The following is a 21,854-nucleotide window of genomic DNA, read 5'->3' on the forward strand; positions in this document are numbered from 1 at the left end:
CAGTGCTTACTTTGCCCCTTTGAGGAGTCCTACATTGCATGTCCGACGTATATTAGCTCGATGCTGTTTGTGAAGGGAATGTTATCGAGAGCTGCCTGTTTGCATCTACGCGCGCAGGTTCAATCCGGAGAACAAGCCCAACATCCACCCAATCAGTTTCCAGCCGTTCGGAAAAGGCCCCAGGGCATGTCTGGGCCGAAATTTCGCTCTCCTGGAGATGAAGCTTATTCTTTCTAAAGTCCTTGCCAGGTTCAAGCTTTCCGTAGACGAGGACCAGCACGAGGTGAGCGTCCCTTGCACTACTGTTGCTACATCTCACGAAAGTACGAGTATTACCTTCTCGCTATGGATGTCTTAGCTCCGTCTTTCGGTTCGGAATTCGTATCCATGCAACGAAAATTTCAGAGGAATCAATCGACGTAACGTATTTCGTGTTCAGGTAACCATGGAAGTGAGTTGTTTAGTGTGCGGATCCGTGAGCAGCCCCTCACGAGCCAGCACAGGCGACTAACGGAATGAAGTGTAGTGTAATAACGTTAAAAGGAGGAGGTAATCATAAAACACAGTTTAATGTGTTTCAACGTCTCAAATGCGTTGAAACACGAGGAAGCTGCTACACACCAACTACACGACTTCAACAAATTAAACGGCCGCGGCGCGGCTCGTGCATGGTGCATGCACGCGTCGTCCGACAGTGATCCGCAACAGTCTCCATGAGTGGTTTAAAAAAATCATCCAGCACCCTGTTATATTTGCAGCATCCGTGAGATCACGTGGCCGTTCATTCGCCAAACTTGCAGCCGCTGCATGGCGCATGCTCCTTTAGGCGTCCTCCTTTAGGCATGCCGTCAGGAGGCGGTCTCGGCGATTCTCACACCACATCATAGAGAACATGTCTCATGCATGCCTTTCATATTCAGTAACAGCATGCGTTCTTCCGATATCGTATTTGCATATAAAAACCGCTGTGTTTAGATATGAACACGCGGTTTTGGCTACGTCAGTCATGAGTCCTAACGTCCTAACAAGGGTTCATACGAAATAGCTTTTTCATTAGAAATACGAGGGCTCTTTTTGCCTTTCGCGTTCAGTCGGACTTCAGTCTATACCAACACAATAATCATCATAATTTTGATACCTTACATATGCCTACAATGCGAAGCGTGGGTAAAAAAATCGGCAGATCCCACGCAGTGTGGGAATCGATGTAATACGAAGCAGCCAGCAAAGAGCTGCATACATCGTCTTGTTTGTCATTGAGGCTAATGAAGTCATTCATGTCGTGACATCTAGTTCGCCATATATCGCGAGATTGTCATACATGCATGCGTGTAATCTGGTACATGCCATGCTAATGAAACATATATTGTGCCACATATATAGGATGCGTGACCTGATATTTATGTTCGGCACTCCTGTCATGCCATACCAATTTAGGTATATATCCAGTTAACAAAATGGCCGTGAGTGCACCATGAGCGTGGTGTCTAAATCATACCTACATGACATGCATGTCATGATTTTCGTGTTACCACCTGTTATTTATGTTCGCCACACAGACGTCACGCAATACCAATTTTGGTCTATATCAAGCTAGCGAAACGGCCGCCAGCGCACCATGAGCGTGGCACGTAAGTCATGCTGTACACGACATACTTGTTATGATTTTCGTGTTAATTCCTGTTATTTGTGTTCGAAACAGTTACGTCGTGCAATACCAATTTTGGTATATATCAAGCTAGCAAAACGGCCGCCAGCGCACCATGAGCATGGCATGTAATTCATACTGTGCATGACATGCGTGTCATAATTTTCATCTTACCACCTGTTATTTGTGTTCGTCACACAGTCACGTCGCGCGATACCAATTTTGGTATATATCAAGATAGCGAAACGGCCGCAAGAGCACCATGAGCGTGGCATGTTAATCATGCTGTATCTGACATGCGTGTCATGATTGCCATGTTGACTCCTGTTATTTGTGCTCGTCACAAAGTCACGGCGCGAGATACCAATTTTGGTGTATATCAAGCTAGCGAAACGGCCGCCAGCGCACCATGAGCGTGGCACGTAAGTCATGCTGTACATGACATGCGTGTCATGATTTTCATGTTAACTCCTGTTATTTAGGTTCGTGACACAGTCACGTCGCGAGATACCCATTTTGGTGCATATCAAGGTAGCGAAACGGCCGCCGGCGCACCATGAGCGTGGCACGTGAGTCATGCTGTACATGACATGCGTGTCATGATTGTCATGTTAACTCCTGTTATTTGTGTTCGTCACACAGTCACGGCGCGAGATACCAATTTTGGTGTATATCAAGCTAGCGAAACAGCCGCCAGCGCACCATGAGCGTGGCACGTGAGTCATGCTGTACATGACATGCGTGTCATGATTTTCATGTTAACTCCTGTTATTTAGGTTCGTGACACAGTCACGTCACGAGATACCAATTTTGGTGCATATCAAGGTAGCGAAACGGCCGCCGGCGCACCATGAGCATGGCACGTGAGACATGCTGTACATGACATGCGTGTCATGATTTTCATGTTAGCTCCTGTTGTTTAGGTTCGTCACATAGTCACGTCGCGCGATACCAATTTTGGTGTTTATCAAGCTAGCGAAACGGCCACGAGCGCACCATGAGCGTGGAATGTAAATCATGCTGTACATGACATGCGTGTCATGATTTTCAAGTTACACCTGTTACTTGTGTTCGTCACACAGTCACGTCGCGCGATACCAATGTTGGTGTATATCAAGCTAGCGAAACGGCCGCCAGCGCACCACGAGCGTGGCACGTAAGTCATGCTGTGCATGGCATGCGTGTCATGATTTTCATGTTACCACCTGTTATTTGTGTTCGTCACATAGTCACGTCGCGCGATACAAATTTTGGTGTATATCAGCTAGCGAAACGGCCGCCAGCGCACCATGAGCGTGGCACGTAAGTCATGATGTACATGACATGCGTGTCATGATTTTTATGTTAATTCCTGTTATTTATGTTCGTCACACAGCTACGTCGCGAGATACCTATTTTGGTGTATATCAGGCTAGCGAAACGGCCGCCAGCGCACCATGAGCGTGGCACGTAAGTCATGCTGTGCATAACATGCGTGTCATGATTTGCACGTTAGGACCTGTCACTTATGTTCGTCATACACTCTTAATTGTCACGCCATACCAAATTTGGTATATAGCAAACTAACGAAACGGCCGCAAGAGCACCAAAACAGTGGCATGTAAATCATGTCGTTCATGACATGGATATCATGGTTTTCATGTTATGACCTGTCACTTATGTTCGTCATAAAGTCATCTTTCGCCATACCAATTTTGGTGTAAATCCTATTAACGAAACGGCCAGAAGAGCACAGAGTCGTAGGCGGATAGATAGATAGATAGATAGATAGATAGATAGATAGATAGATAGATAGATAGATAGATAGATAGATAGATAGATAGATAGATAGATAGATAGATAGATAGATAGATAGATAGATAGATAGATAGATAGATAGATAGATAGATAGATAGATACGCTCAAAGTTGCAGAAGTTCGCTAAGAAATGCTTCGCATTTAGAAAGTTATCTCTTATGCTATTTCAGAATGGGCTTCAGCTCGGCTCTGCGTTCATCGCTTCTTTTGTCCCGAATGGAGTCTGGATGAAGCTGGATAAGTCCGACGAATGAATTGTGCTCACGCCACATGTGAATAGTTTTAACGTTTTCTTTTTTTTTTTTTCGTTGACTTATGACGTTGAGTGCGAAGCGGCTGTTCGAATAAATAATCGCTGTACGAGACGCCATCCATTCAATGTGGCCTGCGCTAATGTTCGCAGGCGCACCGTTCGCAGAGGCCATGGCAAAATAAAATGTTTTGAAACAAAGGGAGTGTTGTGAATTATTGTGTGCGCGCACGCTTACGCGACAGAGGAAGACATACGTTAAACAGTTCTTCATTTATTCCAAGGATGCAGAACAAACTTCTTCGATGACAGAAAGAAACTGCGCGAGTTTTGTTTTAGTACCTTTGTAATAATAGAATTGCAAGTATTGATAGACAGGACACTTTTCCCCCATTCATGTATTGCCTCGACGATTTCTGTGACAGTAGATACCCCGCTTCTGATTCCATTCTGAGAAAGAGAGATTACACTGTTTGCTTCCACGTACTTTGTTATGAATTTTAAGATAACATGGTCGAGAATTTTACAACTAGTGCGCGTTAAAATGATAGGTTTGTAGATGGAAGGAGCTGATACATGTCACCAGACCTGTGTACCGCGATTACATTGGTGATTTTCCAGTCCGCTGGGAGAAATAAATCACAAATTCACTTTGTGAGTTTGAGATCAAGATGCCTAATAATTCGTTCAGCATAGCGTTTTAGGAAGATGTTTGTTATTTTATCCAGGCGACTACTTTTCTTTTCATCAAGGTTTAAGAGCTGCGCTGAAATGGCGGGTACTCCAATGTTCAAAGATGGCAGTGATCTAGCTTGGGCGGTGTGACTATGGCGTGTTATCATTACGTTGTTATCAGTGCTAAAAAACTGAGGCAGCTTCGCAATAGTGGTGCCAAACCTCTTTATTTCTCTCTTTCTTTCTTCCTCTCTTTCATTTTGTTTTTCTCATCTTTTTTTGTCTCTGTTTATTTTTCCTTTCCCTCCTTCTCATCCTCACATCACTCCTCGTCACCTTCACTTCCCTTTCCCACCGCCTTGCTATAATATGCTATACATCACTATGCTATGCTTCGCCCTTTCCTCCTCCTCCTTTCCTTCCTCCTCAACCTTGCATCAGTCCTCACCATCCCCTTGCTAAACTATACTATACAAGGCTATGCCTGTACCCTCCCCCTCCTCCTTTCCTTCCTCCTCACCCTCACTTCCTCTTTCCACCCCTTTACTATACCATAGTATGCATGGCTATGCTATGTACCCTCCTCCTTTCCTTCCTCCTCACCGTCACATCACTCCTCATCATCCTAATTTCCCTTTTCCACTTCTTTGCTATACTACACTATCCATGGCTGTGCTATGCTAGGGGCTGCTTGGCACATACCCGCTTTCTGTAGCGCAAACCCGCTTTACCCTCTCCCATCCTCACCCTTGCATCCCTTTCCTACCCTCTTGCTATACTATACTATGCATGGCTATGCTATGCTAGGAGCTGCTTGGCACATACCCGCTTTCTGCGGCGCTGGTCACGCGAACTGGCGGAACGAAAAGCCTAAACAATTCCGTTAAAACTGAGTGCAAGTGTGATTTGAAATTAGTTACCTTTATCTTGCCCTCTACAGCAGGAAAAGCGGCTATACTGTCATCCATTTAGCACATATGTAGCACCAGAATTTATCGGGCGAGTTTTAAAGGAGTCCTGACACAAAAATTTTCGCCCCGCGTTTTTTTGCTGCAATGTGTTGCTGGGCGCCTGTTAGTCATAACACGGCACATCGTTTGCTGCAGCGCGCGACAGATAATTAATTACAAGCTCCTCATTACCGACACAGCCTCAGTTTCGGTTTGACAGAGCTCCAAAAACGACAAGCCGCCGGGTGCAACTATCACCACCTAGCGAGTGAAACGCTCGGTCACGTGAGCACACAGAACAGTGACGCATTTCCGCGCGGTCTATCGTCGTCGGGCTCATCGTCGTCTGATGGCGACGATTTTCTTGCGGCGGGGTTGGAAGGAATTTTCGACGTGGCGAATCACTTCAGGTTAAACCCGCTGGCGAGGAGCGATTCGTCGGGAAGCGCGTCACAACAGAAATGGCGGCTACGACGTCATCATAACTTGTACCGGCTGCAACGGTTACGTAGGGGAAGTAGGGGGGTCACCTCGGGTCACCTCCGAGGGTGTCAATGCACCAGGTGCGGCCTATAATGCTGGGTCGCGCTCGCGAACTTCAAAATTCATATAAAATACCTTCCAAGCTTTATTCGCTGTCGATATTTTGCAGATGGTACATGCGCATAAACGGGAATCGATCCAGCAGGCTATCTCGGCCGCAAAATTTTGTGTCAGTACCCCTTAACAACTTCTCTGTTAAAGGGGTACTAACACAATATTTCGCGGTCGATATAGCCTGCGGGATCGATTCCGGTGAATATACGTATATCATCTGCAAAATACCAACAGCCAATATAGCTTGGAAGTTATTTTAAATGAATTTTGAAGTTTGCGGGAGCGATCGACATCCTCGCGATACTGACACCCTCAAAGGGGACCCTTCCCTCACGGGACCATGCTGCAACAAGTTATGATGACGTTATAGCCGCCATGTTTTTTTTTATTTTCGTTTTTTTTTTTTGCCGCGTTCGCTCCAGCAGTCTACTTGTCGGCGGCTGTTCGCGAACCGCGGGGAAGTGCGTCACAGTTCTGTGTGCTGACGTGATCGAGAGCTGCACCCGCTATTTGGTGATAGTTGCACCCGGAGGATTGTCGTTTTTGAAACCGACACTGACACTGGTCGGTAATGAGGAGCCTGTAATTATTTATCTGTCGTGCGCTGCGGCAAACGATGTGCCGTGTTATGACTAACAGGTCCCCAGCAGCACATTACAGCAAAAAAACGCGAGGCCAAAATTTTTGTGTCAACACCCCTTTAAAAAACGTCCCTGCTCCGCAAAAAAATACCATCATCATGAATGGGTATGTGCCACAGAATTTGGGCAAATCCCACTACTCATCGATCCAGGGTGGCTTGTAATAACGCTGATGGGTGAGAGAACGAGTACAGAAAGAAAGAAAGAAAGAAAGAAAGAAAGAAAGAAAGAAAGAAAGAAAGAAAGAAAGAAAGAAAGAAAGAAAGAAAGAAAGAAAGAAAGAAAGAAAGAAAGAAAGAAAGAAAGAAAGAAAGAGACACATTCTTGCCAAAAAAATTCGTCACAAGGCGGGATTCGTACCCGCGTGGCCTCGATCCGAAGGCGAGAGCCCCTGATTAATAACTCTGATTGACGAGAGAACGAGTACAGAGAGACAGAACAAACGAAAGAAAGAAAGAAAGAAAGAAAGAAAGAAAGAAAGAAAGAAAGAAAGAAAGAAAGAAAGAAAGAAAGAAAGAAAGAAAGAAAGAAAGAAAGAAAGAAAGAAAGAAAGAAATTCTTGGCGAAAAAGATTTCTTGGCGAGGCGAAATTCAAACCCGCGTACTCACGATCCGACGCCAGCGTCGTTACCACTCGGCTATCCAGGCACGCTAGCAAAGCATAGCATAACCTGGTATAGTATACACAAATTTAACAAGGAGGCTGCCATTTTTAAAGCACTCCACCGCCGCAGCGCCGTCTATCGTCTGCGACGTTTCGCCGCCCTTCCGGTGTGTGGGGTTCCGCGGCGGTGTATGCAGCGTATGCGCTCGGTTCACAAGGTATTGCTGTTCTTCGCGGTACACGGGCAAAACAGGGCAACGCTTTTCGAGTGTAAAGGCGCTGATAAATAATCGCTAAGCTTGCAGCTTCAAAATGGCTGAAACAGCAAGCAGCGGCGGCCCACGAGACGTTCCCGCAGCAGCGCCGACGATGAGAATAATGCCAATGCAGTTCTTAAGCAGCATGTGTAAATTGGTAATTGCTTTGTATGTTTTGGTATAGCTGGCCGGGTGAGGTTCTTGGAATAATCACTATAAAAGAGCGTTAACACTTAGGACAACTGTCGAAGTATAATCGGAGAAACGTAAATGGAGACGAGCGAACACGTAGGCCATTGTCTGGCTGCGCGCTAGGTGCGCGGATTAGTGTTTAAGATGGCTCCCGGGTTTCCGTGCCGTGATTATTCAAGTTCAACGTAACTCTAATCCCTAACAGACCATTTTGGTTCCGCTTGGCACGTTGCAATACAATGTTCACGGAACGACAGGAGCACAAACACCGATGCCTGTGTTTATTCGTGTCGCCGTCGTAGCTTGTGGCCTCTGATCGTTGCACAGGATAAGGAACAGAAGTACGACGGGTGAGCTCAAAGTTCGGCGTAGAAACAACGCCGATGATAAAATAAAATTAAGCCTGTTGCACATCTGGAAGCGTGGCATGGCGTGAGTTCGCTTCGGCGTGAGCCGCCGCCACTAGCGATACGCCGAAAGGGCGCTCGTTTTTGGTAACATTACTGTCAATTTGTTTTCCGGCGAGTATTTCAGAAGCATTACGACAAGCGCACGTGTCCAGGTAATGACCTGCCTTTAACGAACGTGGGCCGATTATACACGACACCCAGACTGCCGCGCGAAAAAAAAGTGCGGTTGTCATAACGCTACCCCAGTTATCGTCACAAAATTGACAAGTCGAGAAAGAACGTGCTCTCGACGAAACGTTAGAAACGCGTACCTACGCCAAAGAACACATGTCATGCAGGCCTTTCTGTCATGTAGATTGAAAAGTGCCCATTCAATAATCTCGAAATTGCACGCACTAAGATGAAACATTTTCTAGCCGCAGCCATTGTAAATCATGTGCTGTAGCATAGAAATCAGAGAGGTTCATGATAACAACTCTTGCCCAAACATTTTGTGTATTAATCGTCAGCCTTGACACTGGTTCTCTTTGACGCAGATGATAAAGTGTACCAGCACCCCAGCACAATCACAAGCTGGTGTGGTGACTTGGAGAAATGGCCATAAGTGCAGACACCCCATATAATAATATACTATTTGTCGGAGAAGGCGTGCGACCTGGAGAAGCGAAGTCATTTAAAAACATAGTGCACTTCGCATGCCTTGGCTGCCAGTCTTTCAGGCTTCCGTAGCTGTTGCCGCAGCCAAACACAGCGCAGTGGTAGCTTGTCGACCTGTTCTCGTCCGACAGTTCGATTTGCGGCAGCACAATTGTTTCAGCGCGTCGAAAAATGGAAACACGCTGACCTCTCACGCCCCACGCAGTGCAAAACTCGAGAATCCGCACACACCAGAGGCAGCGGTCGGCCGAGGTGGACAGAGAGAAAGCGGTGAAAATACACCGGTTCGAGGCTACGCTCCTCCTCTCCGTGAAAACGGTCTATAGTATAGTATAGCATAGTATAGTATAGCAAGGGGGTGGGAAAGGGAAGTGAGAGCGAGGAGGAGGGAAAGGAGGATGGGAGAGAGTAAAGCAATGCATAGGAAGAGAGAAAGAAAGGGGAGACAAAGAGATAGAAGGAATCAAAGAAAGAGAGAGAGAAGATACACAGGTAGCAGAAAAAGGATAAATGTCGTCTTCTTCACCGTTTATCCAAGAAAATAAAATCGTCTGGAAGAAGACACGCAATAGAAGCTCATGTCGATCTCGATCACCAATGACAGCCTGTGATTTACACAGAATCTGCAAATCCAAAGTCTGCAAATCAGAATCTCCAAATAAGTGTGATCGCGTCCGTCCCACCAGCATAGAAGGGAGGAAGTTGCGAGAGCGTCCCGTCCCGCATGCAAGCTGAGGCGCGCATTTCTGAGCAGAAAATTTTACGAAACTACGCCTAACCGTCAGTCGGTGTAACAGCCGCTCCAGAGAAACATACTTGCATTCGGGCCCACAAGTTGAACATGCAGCGAAGTACAGCTTCTTTACAATTGCGTTCACAGTCTCTGTGAATCGTGACACAAGCCCGAAATAAAGCAAAATAAGAGAAAATGACCTACGAGCGTGATCGCACGTGCTAAATCGACGAGCTTAACTGGCATTGCAGAAGCAACAGCCGAGCGAATGAATACAAGATCAGCGCTAAAGAGCTCGCGAGGAAGTTAGACGGTTATTGCTGCCAGTAAATTACGTAAAACTTACTAGTTAACAAACTTGAACGCCTTCATGATTGCTAACGCAATGTCGGCACCACACAATTTATCCTTTTGCACGTTACTTCTTTATCGCAATAAGAGATGGCGTGCGCAGGCACGAGTTCAAATTTCAATTCGCGGCGGTTCATGCATGTCCATACATGCATGGATCAAATGGTGCGCGCGGTACGCCCGCCGCAGAACAAACAACACATCTTTCCGATCTGCGAGAAAACTCAAAATTTCTTTTTCGCCAAGATTTTCTCTTTCTCTCTCTTTGTACTCGTTTTCTCGTCCATCAGAGTTATTACATCCCACGCCGGATAAATAGGCGCACGTGTTCTGGGAGTGAAGCAGAAGAGGACGAAGATGAAGAAGAGGATGAAGAGAACGCGTGCCGGTTCATGATGATGATAATTTTCTATCCACGACACATGGCGAACCTCGAGCATAACAGCTCTGCTGCTTTAAAAGAGCTTAACGTCCCAAAACCACTATATGATTATGAGGGACGCCGTAGTGGAGGGCTCCGGAAATTTCGACCATCTGGTGTTCTTCAACGTGCATTGACATGGCACAGTACACAGGCCTCTACCGCTTCGCCTCCATCGAAATGCGACTGCCGCGGCCAGGATCGAATCCGCGACTTTGGGCTAGCAGCCGAGCACCGTAATCGCTGCACCACCGCGGTGGACAAAAGAGAACGAGCCTGAACCCGTGCCAAATTGAATTCAGGCGTGGCTGCTCCATTTGTTAAGCCCGTGTTGAACTCTGGATATTACAAAAGCTTATGGCAGCGGGGAACATATCAAACTAATAAATTCGCTTAAGAACGTGGGTTTACCACATTATTTCGTAGCATGGGTATATTCTCTTTTACACGGCAGAGAAGCATTTTGCTCACAGTCTGGTTTGTCTTAGAAGTCTCCCCCAGAGGCTAGTGTTGTCATTATTACTGCTTATTTCTTTGCTATATACTATTTCTATACAAGGGGGCGCGCAGGTATATGTATACAGAGTGTTTCAAGAAACGTGTCCGAAAATCATCAAAAATAACGGAAATGGAATATTCGCTCGCTGTCTTCATAATAACTTTTTTCTGTGGTGGGAGACATCTTAAGATGACTAGACACAGCAGTTACGGCAGTAATTAAATAAAGTTAATTAATTAACTTCTTAATTAGCGGAGGCAGGCGGTCGTGTCAAATGGGAGAATTGCTGTCCTTCCTGCGAAGAGGCCATTGCTGCTTTGATATTTTAGAAATATAGGCCGCTGGTAATTACTGCGGAGCAATGGAATTCAACCAAATTCACCGGCGAAACCTAAACACCAGCTCAAAAAGATGGCATTCTTCAGCTGTGTCCCTGTCACACATAGAAAAATTGAAAAAAAAAAAAAAAAACTCCTTCCCAAGCGATCACCATTCGCGAACAATCACGCAAGGAAGCAAGTGAGCACGGAGAAACGCAGCATTCATCGCGAGCGCCTACTCCTTGCATAGATTCCTCGCGCGTCTCTGCTCGCGACGGCACGTGCCTGGCCTCCGCGATTATCTCCGGCAACGGCGCGTTGCTGATAATCGCGGAGGCCACGGAAGGTGAAGCAAAATGGAACTATGAAGCTGCGCCATAAGTTCACGCGTTGGCCGCGTTTGCCGGCTAGCGAGCGGATCTGCGATACTGAATTGGTTCTAAAAACGTTGCTACAGAGCACCAGCTGTACTATTCGAAGGCAGTGGGAGACATAATGGCAGACGTTGTCGCAGGTGACGCGGTTGTCCATACTCTGCAAACGGTGCGAAAAAGACCATGTGGGGGCCCATGGGAACCCTATTTCATAGGTAGGGTGGCTATCATAGGTGTGCGCGAATAGTGAATTTTACAACCGAATCGAATATGAATCGAAAAGAGATGACACTTAGAATAACACAGAGCTGAGCTAGTTGGTAAGTATTCATGCTAAAAAGACAGGGCGTGCGAACACGGACACAAGAAAGAAGTCAGGACACCACAAACGCCGTTTGTGGTGTCCTGACTTCTTTCTTGTGTCCATGTTTGCACGCCCTGTGTTTTTAGAAAGAGATGACACCGTAATGAATACCAATATGAATAGAATACTATTCGAATAGTTTTCGATTAGTAAGGCAACAGTTTTAAAAGCAGCCCTAGAATGGTAATGTAACCATTTTCTAAACAGCCCAAGAGTTCCAAGGCATTTCATTCGAAACAGGTATTCACAAGCTTTATCAAATGAACATTACGATTACGTTTAACCGACAAAAAATACCAAAATTATGTAAACTGCAGTCGCAAGCTTGTATACAGCATCAACTAGAGCCTTAGAAATATTTTGTAACTGCAGGTTGAAATACAGAAGTGACTACAGTATTCAGCGTGACACTTTGTCAACAGATTTTAAATAAAACTCAGATATAAATATCAAACAATATTCATGAGTCATCATTATCATTAATGTCATGCTGAATGAAGATAGCGGATCGATCACTTTGCCGCTTGGGCGACACTGAAGTTTATAAGAAGAAAAAACACCTTCGTTCTGTGATCACTCTAGCACCGGTAGTCCCGTAAAACCTTGGGCTGCATGCATTTTGGTAATTCTTACGATTAAAACAAGAACTGTTACGCCTCTCTGTTCCAACTTTTCGTTCTTTTGAGGTTTTTTTCATCGATTCTTATCATTCTAAAAAAAATATTCGAAAAGTATTGGGTTTTTCTAATATACCCTCTTCGATTCGAGTACCGAATCGAATAGAACGCTATTCGATTCGTCATTAGAAATTTTCGAATATTCGCACATCCCTATTATTTCACGTTAGAGTCAATTTCACGTGCGAGTGCAGCGCCACTACATTTCGCGGGTGAAAATATCATTTCATGAAAATCGTTTTTTACTATCATCTTTTCATGGAAAAATTTGTAAAAGCATGGGCAATGTCGCCGTATTATTAATTTTACTGTAAGTTTTGATATCATCTTCGCGGAAGTGGTAATCATAATAAGGCTTTTTGCTGACAAGTTGCGAACTTTTTCTTCACTTCGCGCGAGCATCCTGGGGCTCGCGGTTCACGCGCACGTAACTAAAAGAAGAAAAGGAACCGTTCCATTCGCGAGCGCCATTGACTGTGGAAGACTCAAGCTCGCATCGAAGTAGCCTTCATTCATATGGAGCATATGAACGTCTGCGAAAGATTGTTGTAAGTATTTCAGCGCTCAAGGTTTCCTTATTTTGGCATCTCTGGCTTCTTCCTTCTGCCTGAAACACCTTATTTGTTACTCGAAGGTCTTATTTGTTATTTTCCGAAAACAACCTCGCGATGGCTACACGTGCCGTGTTCATTTCGTGTCTCAGCCAATCTATGCCGGTTTAGAAACGTGAACGAAGAGGTCCTTTGCTTGTCATCAAAGCGCATTGCGGCAATTTTCTGCCGCTCGTGTGGCTTCACTTCATTTACGTAAGGGCCTGCGATACGGTGCTGCCGTTAATTGTTGTCTTTCCGCTTTTCCACATGGGTCCGCCTTTCCTTTGCAGTGTGGAGCGAGTGGGGAAAAAAGGGTTTTTTACGAAGCTGTGTCTAACAACAAGCAGCGCAAAAGCAGCTCCATCCAACAAATATGATCTCTGGAAAACAAGTTCACCTCGGACGGGCGAAGCTTGTGACCGTAAGTGAAAACACCTCCAATCTTTTTTTTTTTTTACGCAAGGAATTTAATCACATGTACGAGATATGTTTGGTTTTCATGAGAGTTTATATCAATAGAAGCCTTAGCGATTTAGTGTGAATCACACCTACATGGAGGTGTAAATTGACCGATTACATTTCTTAATTATTATTTAAATATGCCTGATAAATTTAATTAATTTACAGAAGTAAGTGGTAGTATAAAGTGCGTCGGTAGTTATGCAATTCAGAATATAATTTTTAAAGAGGAGGAAAGGAGTTGTCAATAGCTGATTTGATTGAACTTTGATTATTGATCATAGGTATGTTCGTGTTGAAGCTGTTACAGTTCATTTATGTTATGCAAATATATGACCCGTGAGGCAACTTAGTGCGGGAAAGGGGAATACCCACTTCATTGGAATGATCAGTAAGATGTGAAACATAAGGGGGGACCAGAAATCAGCTCGTCTTTGAAGTGGCCCTTATGACATTTATTTTGTAAAGCAAGGCAAGGCAAGACCCATGCGCGCGTGTTGAAAGAAGAGTTAGGTTAATGGTGAATTTCATAGAAGTTACAACTGATGCGCGACGATCTGCCATAAGAATAAAGTGGCGCAGCTTGAATTTTGGATGGACTAAATGATACCAGCGAAGCAATCAAGACCCGAATCTCGGATAGCAGATATTGAAGTTTCCAGCGAATCGGGGTTTTGTAGAGAAGATTTAGTGATGTTGGAGCGACGTAGAAAATTGTTCTGAGCAAACAACAAAGCGAGCGGTTAGCGTCCTTTTTCCATGTGCAGTGATGCCCGATACTCGATCGAATAAGGAGCCCAGCATCTACCCCCAAGTAGCTGTCGTGCAAGCTCACGCCGTCCACATAACAGCTGGCCAATCAACCATTCTACACAGAAATGTGACTGTCATTTTATTCTGCTGATCAGTGCATTTCATGAAGGGGCCCAACAACACTTCTCCAAGTTATCAAAGAAAGACTCGCTAAAGTATTTTTATTCCTTCACGAATCTCCTTTCGTCTTACGATTGTTTTGAGGACGAGGATATATGCATCCGAAGCACTGTCGTAGCGGGCTTAGTACGATACAAGTAACCGGCTCAGGCACGTAGTATTTAAGCTAGCACGGCTGTAGCACGCGGATGCCTTATCACATGACTGTAGCATAAAATACAACATTATGCAGACAGCCATCGGTCGAGACCAGAAACACAGAGGTGAGGTTTTGTTTTGTTTCCTTAGAGGGCACTTAAGGGAAATATTAAGCTGAGCTAGACTGAAACGTTACGCTTTCATAAAACAAGTTTGCTATTCTTAACGAGAAGAGAGCATTTGTAAGCGTTAACACGACAAAACTGAGAAATCTTTGGTGCGGCTGTTGTGCACTGTGGTACTTCAAAAAATTACATCAGAGCCTCTGTTCTGATTACACAGCTGCAGCCACATGTTCCAGGTGAAACTCAATAAGGTTGATATTTTTTTTTAAAAATCGGCAGATACCACGCGCGTTGTGGGAATCGATTTCACGCGAAGCAGTCAGCGACTATTTCTATGCTGTACTTTATGGCTTTGAGCCAAGCGTTACGAGGTGGATCGACGTGTTTTTGTAAGAGTAGTAGCTATGTGCAAATCGTGTGCCTACCAGGCATGTCGACAACACTAGCGTTTAGATGGTAACTTATGGTGCGACGTAACGTCAGCCCTGACGTTAGAGTACATGCATACGTCAGTATTATCGAAACCAAGTGCACTTTATGGTGCAATCATGTGAATATCACATGTAAATTTAGTTAATGTATTCCACCGGGGTTGAGCAATGCTTCAATATAGCTTCCTGAACCATAGGAATACAAATGTAATGTTTATTAAACTGCTAAAAAGCGGAGCCAACACTGGAACCACAGACGTTAATCTGATATGACGCCTGTATCGTAGGATTTCTTATGTAGTGTTTATTGCTTTCCTGTAAAATTAGATAGCCGGCACCACAAACGCAACTGACGTTGCGCCAACATTACGCCTGCATAGGTTGTTTTTCCAAACCCGTTTATAGACCTGGCGTGACTCTGTGGTAGAATACCTGATTGTCATGTGGAATGCTTGGGTCGAATCCTGCTGGGATCCTAATTCTTATTCTTTCCATTCCTCGGGTCTACGCTGCCGATATCAATTTTTCTTAACGCTCTCTCATTTAAATTACCAATGTCTGTTCTCGCCGTTCCTGGGTCGATATAAACTGTCAATCACCTGTGGCGCTTACCCGTACACTGCGGCCCGTGGTAAACGGGTATGTGCCACACGTGTCTGGAGGAAAGGGTTTGACGACGTACGCGACAGGATTTTCACGTTATGCATGTCATGACCCGACCGTCATAATCGTCAAAATCCTCTTACCCTCCCATGCCAATTTTGGTCTACACAAAATTAAGAAGGCGATCACGAGAGGCACCCAGACTGGCGTGCTAGACAGACAGACAGACAGACAGACAGACAGCGACAGACAGACAGAACAGACAGACAGACAGACAGACAGATAGATAGATAGATAGATAGATAGATAGATAGATAGATAGATAGATAGATAGATTAGATAGATAGATAGATAGATAGATAGATAGATAGATAGATAGATAGACAGACAGACAGACGACAGACAGACAGACAGAAGACAGACAGACAGACAGACAGAACAGACATGATAGATAGATAGATAGATAGATAGATAAGATAGTAGATAGATAGATAGATAGATAGATAGATAGTATAGCTAGATAGAAACGCTTAAACTGCCAAAGGTTCGCTAAGAAATGCTTCGCATGTAATAAAACATACGCAGTATGTGAGAGTTATGGCTTTCTTATGCACAGCACTCGAGCTGACCGCACAGGAGGTTTTGATTTCGGTCAGCAGAGCTGACCGAGCTTGCACTCTCGCATGGTTAATGGCAATGTTTTCATTTTGAGTTGTGCAGGGCTGTCGGTGCTGTGTCACGGAAGCTCAGTGTCAATTTTAGTTACCACTTGTCAGCGGCGAAATGGAGGCTTCATATGACGCCGTTGGGTGCCCAAATGATCCACGTCATCAGAACAAGGATAGTGAAAGCCGCAAACTGTAGCGCTTCCTCTCGGACCCGCTGACTCACCGAATGCAGTAGGACAGGTGGTGACATCAGCTCCTCGTTTCTTTTTTTCTTTTTTTGTGCGGCTGATTCAAATTGAACGGTGGCACCAGGAACTCTCGGTGGCAGTTTTTTGACACAACAAAATCATTTAGTGGCGCTCAGTGAGCGGTGATAGCTTCCTAAAAAGATAATGTATCAGTCTAATTAAACCTAACATTTCCATTTAACATAAACATAACTCTTCATTCATTTATCTTGAAACATACAAAAAAGGTATTACAGAGGATCCTTTCGCGATCACGAAAATAGCCAGTGCCCGTGACAGTCCCGCCAGCAGCGTAGTTTGCCAAAGGAATAGAAAGGTTTTTTTTTTTTTGCTGCCTTTGATACGAAATTTCAATTTCTCTGCTGCATGCAGAGTGATATTTGGCTCGGACTTTTACAGCAATATTCACTAGAGTTTGGCGGCGTTTCATTAATAATCACAAAAAAGGGCGGGCATGTAAGCACGAACACAGCGGAAGCGAACGAGTCAAAGCAAACGCCGTTCTCTTCAACTGTGTCCGAGCTTGAACGCCCCCTCCCCCCCCCCCCTCTTGCGTGACGAATGCTTAACAACTACATCAACACCTTATCGTTCTTGGATTCTTTTCCGACAATGTCCAAAAAGTGTTGCAGCATCGCTTTACATGAGTAATTCTTTCTGGTCCTTTCTAGCTCTGTTTCATTTCAGTTGACTAAGCAAGTGCTCTGTTTTCAGACAGTATCATGAGAAACTAATTAATGAATTTCGTGTGTATATTAGATAACGCAAAGTAATGCGCAACTTTGCTATAAGTCTTAGTATCTTCTGATGCAGCGCGGAGCAATAGCTTTCTCATTGATGTCTCTAATGTTGTTCATTTCCATGTTTAAATTTTATCAACACGTCGCGACCTGCTGTACTTCTCTTATTTTTTAGCTTCCTAGAAATAGTGCACGGCCATTTCACATCGTAACCAACAACTGTCAACTGTATTGAAGAATTAATGCTTCATTAGGGCAGTACTACAGTTTCACTGATACAGGTAAGAGCTCACTTTTTTTTTATTTCCCCATGTATTGTGAATATTTGCTACAGATAAATTGCTAGGAACTCTTTCTCAGGTCCAATAAACCTTATGCAAAATGTGCTGCCATCTAGCGGCTGCCGTGCGCATTTCCGCCATGTTGAAGGCTAAGTGCGATCCGCACGTACACACACGAGCGTGCGTACAACCTGTGGCGGCTGATCGGAACGGCAATGCCAACATATTTTCGTGTGCCGCGTTGCTCAGATTGAGGAAATTGGGATGCTGAAAAGAGGTTTGTAAGAAACTAACCTCCATATTATTAGATTTCCTCGCGGCCGACGAGAATCAGCAGATCGTTCCGTTGCTCCGGCTACTGCTTTCGACTAGTGCCGTGTTTACGTTCGCCGTTCTTAGTATATGCGGTATGTGACAGCATCGGCACCCATCATGTCATGCGGGAAGGAGACAGTTTTCGCTCCGTGTGTTTGCAGGCATAGACAAACCCACTTCGTGTACGAGCTTCAAAGCTGCATCGCGGCTACTCGCGCATGCCTGCGCTGCTGGTGACGTTAACTTGAACTTTTCTTATGAAACTAATAAAAAATTCTGTTCCGGGAAATGTGCTACATTCGACCGTGGGTGTGCTACCGCTGGTTACGCGCTAAGGTGGTTTCGCAAACGTTCAGCGGGCGACGCAAAACTGCCTTGCCGCAACGGGTTGAAATTGTAAGGCACCAGTAGGCACAGAAAACGACGATGTGAGCGCGAATATTCTTGGCGTATCGTGTTATATAGGAGCACATGTCGGAAGAATATTCAATAAAATACCAGCTGATCGGCATCTATGTTCACTTTTCACGTGCGTGAGATGCGGAATTTTTTTTACATTTTAATCGTGCTGTAATTCTACACATAACATTTACGTCGGGGACTACGGCAGCGAAATATTTATTATTTCAAAAATAAAAGAGGACGATGTTTTATTTAAAATTGGATGGACAGTACATCGGGTCGACATATGCTATTCTTTATGATATGCGCTTTGAATTGGGTCAACAGCACTTTTTTACTGTCATCAGTGTGCCTAGCCGTGTCACGCGTTCAAGCCTCTTCCCAACCATCCTACACTACACACATAATATTGAGATAGCTAACAACCCTTTATTCGCTACACTGAAAATAGACAAACCAAATTTGTAACCTACCGCAAAGCTTCATTCTCGGCAACGGCAGGCCTTCATGTGACTCGGTGACAAACTTGTACCTTCGTTCGCGTTGTGAGGCAGTTCTTTACACGCAACAACTAGGAAATGGCGGTAACGTGTACAGGCCTTTGCACACTCATCTGACGTTTTTATGCCCCGATTGCTTTACTATCAAAGCAGATACAAGCAAGAAGTTATAGCAGCGACAGCAATACGATTCGGACACAAGCCTCCAACATGGCGCCGAATCGGTAGCTTGGTCAAACCTCCGACAGATGGCAGCAATTTTGCATAAGGTCTATACCTCTTGGCTTTTCACGTGCTGCAAGTTAGCTTTCAGCTTTGACTTGTTCACTGGCATCTAGCCAAGGAGCGAAAAAAAAAAAACTTATTAGGGAGCGTGCCTAGAGTCCACAAGCCAACCTCTTCCGAAGCTGCTTCCTCCACGTGCTCACTGCTCATGGCGCAATTCCGAGCCCGCTCTTGTTTCTTTTGTTTCTTTTTTATTTGCTTTTAGGGGCGGGAACCCAAAGGAAAGGGCATGGTGCCTTCTGTTGCTTGCACGGTTTTCGTCGTCGTTTTTTTTTTGTCTTATTATTTTTGTCAGTACATATATTGTCCTTATTGCCCATGGGGCTAGAACTGAATACGAAGAAACACACTTGAATGGAATCCTATCGCCACAATATCACAAGAGCAGCAGCCAGAAATGCAGGTGATAAGTGAGACACAACTTTGGGTAAATGGCATAGCGCGATTTGCATACAGTTGACTAAGCAAATGCACTGTTTTCAGACAATATTCAGAGATCGTCTGGTCATATCAAACAACACAGTTATGCGCACCTTTTACTGTAAATCCTAGACTCTTACGACGCAGCGCGGAGTAACGGCTTTCGCATTCTTGTTACTAATGCTGTTCATTAGCTTGTCTACGATTTAGCAACACCCCGTGACCTGCTGTTTGTCTTTCTTATTTGTTTTCACGCGTAGAAATATTTCAAGGCCCTGCAGTCTAGTGAGAAACAATTGTCAATGAAGTTATCCTCTGTGAGTCCAACGGCTATCACCTATGCCTTTTAAGATGTGACGAGTATTCCATCGAACAACGGTTCATACGGGCATTCCACTGATTCATTTACTCAGGTAAGAGCTTGCTTCTTTTTATTTCTGCATGCATTGTGCATTGTTGCTTCTGATAAATTGTCAGCAACAATTTCTGAGGTCCAATACCTCTTGGTTTTCCACGTCCTACAAGTTAGTCTTCAGCTATGACCTGTTCGTGGCATGGAGCAAATCAAGGACGTGGTGATTTTGCTAATCATTAAGTCTCGTCTACAGCTTCGGAACACTTGCGAAAGTGAAAACGCAATCGCAAGGCCATTAGTCTTGTAGGCCACGTGTTGAGCGGTACAATGGCGTGATTCTGTAACCAAAAGAAAATTAGTACATGGTTCCCTTCTTTTCAGCGCACACTGCTCGTCGGCGTTTACTTTTGTTTCTAATTATTTTTGACAACACATATAGTTTCGTTTTTGTCATGGTGCTGGAATTAAATACGAAGAAAAACACCCGATTTGAATCGTAGTAACAATGTAACACAAGAACGGCAGTCAGAAATGCAGTGTACGTAAGTAAAATACAGCGTTGGGCGCATGGCACAGAGCGATTTGCATACAGTTGCACATGAAACACTACGATCTGCAACACAGGTTATGCTTTATATGTTTTCACAACATGTGAACCTACCAGGAAAATAGCAAATCACCTGCGTCACAATTAGAAATACGGCAGAAATCTCAGCTAGTTTATAAGGATTCGTCATAAAAGAAGGTAAGGCTTGCGAACAAAGACACAAGAGAATAGAACAAGACAACATAAATGGCGTTTCTGTTGTTTTGTTCTCTTTTGTCTTTGTTTGCGCGCCTTATTTTCTTTTCTTACAAAAACAGTGTGTGTACAACAAACAAAGCTTCAAACAATTCATAAATTACAATTCTGATTGTTTCCTGCTCGCAAGGCGAGATTTGTTAGATGATGTGGAATAATACGAATGATGAGTGAATGAGGAACCCACGATATTAATGTCTGAGTGTCTTTTTTCTTCCTTTTTTTGATGCAGGAAGTACAGTGGAAAAAGCGTTTGGGTACATTTACAGGACTCAAATCTTTGAGCAGCGATATTCTTCAAGTGGGCACAGCCAGAGATCACAGACTATTTTTAATAATATACTGACAGTATTTTGGGACCAATAAAGATTCTCTTTCCTTAGTTTTGCTGTATTGCTGGTTCATTCAACTCGGAGGTTTCTTGGGTCTCTGGTGAACCTAATATTACTTGAATTCACTGTTATTTCTCGCAGGGAACTGAAGTACAACCTATTTGCCGCATTTCGCACATTTCTTGAAGTGTATCACACCACACTCGCTGCTTTTACGTGTCTTGATTCCTTTGTTGGTGCCTTGTTTTACTGTGGTGTCAGCAGGTGTCATTTGTTTTTGAATATTTATACCCAGCAAAGTGGTTGCTCAGGCTTGTTAGTGAGGAATCTTCGAGGGTGTACATCGCAACGGCAACAACACGGTCTTAGCTTTATCAGGTTTCTTCGAAACAACAGCCGCTTTTCACTTTGCATATATTTGAATGTGTCCAATAATAAATATCGCACGGAAGTCAACGTTCGTCTGCGTCTCTGTTTCGTGTGTACACCATCGAAGAAGCTTACACCGACCTTCCTCACAGAGTAAGTGACATTGTCGGTGTTGAAGGGAACTTACCTTTGCAGCTAAGTTGATTCTTCTCGATAGTGTACCAGGCCCTGTTGCAAATTTTTGTTATTCGAGCACACTCCATTGATCCTTCCTGTGAAGTTTCTATTTGCGTTCGCCGCCGTGCACAATGCGATCAGAAGAGGGACATGGAGGCGCCCCTCGGATTTCTTCGTGAACCTCTTCAGTTTTAGATGCGAAGCAGCTTATGAACCAGGACTGTCTCCCCGGCGTGACCTGTGCCCGCGTGCCACTAGCTG

The 21,854-nt window shown here is 44.5% G+C and overlaps 1 protein-coding gene and 1 long non-coding RNA gene across 2 annotated transcripts in view; both read left to right on the top strand.

Annotated features, from left to right (window-relative positions):
* LOC119386424 (uncharacterized) overlaps positions 1–20,987 on the top strand; it is a 52,774-nt gene extending 31,787 nt beyond the window's left edge. The window contains exon 3 of the long non-coding RNA XR_007416054.1: positions 20,948–20,987. This is a non-coding gene — a long non-coding RNA (uncharacterized LOC119386424). The remainder of the gene's footprint in view (positions 1–20,947) is intronic.
* Positions 1–21,854, top strand: part of LOC119377827 (cytochrome P450 3A24) — a 161,051-nt gene that overhangs the window by 124,460 nt on the left and 14,737 nt on the right. The gene's annotated exons all lie outside the window — the stretch shown is intronic.

The sequence above is a fragment of the Rhipicephalus sanguineus genome, chromosome 1 (genome assembly GCF_013339695.2).
Source record: "Rhipicephalus sanguineus isolate Rsan-2018 chromosome 1, BIME_Rsan_1.4, whole genome shotgun sequence".
Taxonomy (NCBI): Eukaryota; Metazoa; Arthropoda; class Arachnida; order Ixodida; family Ixodidae; genus Rhipicephalus; species Rhipicephalus sanguineus.